This window comes from Apis dorsata, unplaced genomic scaffold (assembly GCF_000469605.1).
Source record: "Apis dorsata unplaced genomic scaffold, Apis dorsata 1.3 scaffold_53, whole genome shotgun sequence".
Classification (NCBI taxonomy): Eukaryota; Metazoa; Arthropoda; class Insecta; order Hymenoptera; family Apidae; genus Apis; species Apis dorsata.
Genome location: NW_006263354.1, coordinates 124,542 through 125,168, shown reverse-complemented (window position 1 = coordinate 125,168; position 627 = coordinate 124,542).

Below are 627 nucleotides of genomic sequence, written 5' to 3'. Positions count from 1 at the left end.
TATATATATATAGTGAGAAAAAAATAAAATAAATGAGGAAAAGCGTTCGATACAACAGCTACAAATAAAAGATTCGCGTGTCGAATTTCGATCGCTTTTCATAAATATTAAATACTTAATATTAATAAAAATTAAAAAAAAAGCAAACAAATAGAACGTCTTTAAATTCTCGTTTAAAATAACGCGCGATATAAATATTTAATATATTCTTTTTCATCTCTCTCACTCCGAGATTAATATGGGAAAACGTAAAATAGTATACACAAGTATTTTTTATGTCTGTATGTGTGTATGTGTGTATGTATGTACGTATGCATGTGAATCATACAAAAAAAAAAGAATAAGAAAAAAAATTCTTTCTTAACGACGTTTCTACAAATTTTTAACAATACTGTTCTTCCATCGTCGTTGTCTACATCGAGTCTTGTATCGTTCATAACGTAAATCATAGTTAGTAATCTTAATTAAAGTAAAAAAAAAAAAAAAAAAAAAAAAAAAAAAAAGAAATGAACATATAACTTAATATTATCGCGTGAAACACTTCGACGGACACGCGACAACGCGAATAAATGGACTTGAAGAAAGGACTCAAATTCCAGATGCCAGATTTGCAAAGGATTGGAAAAA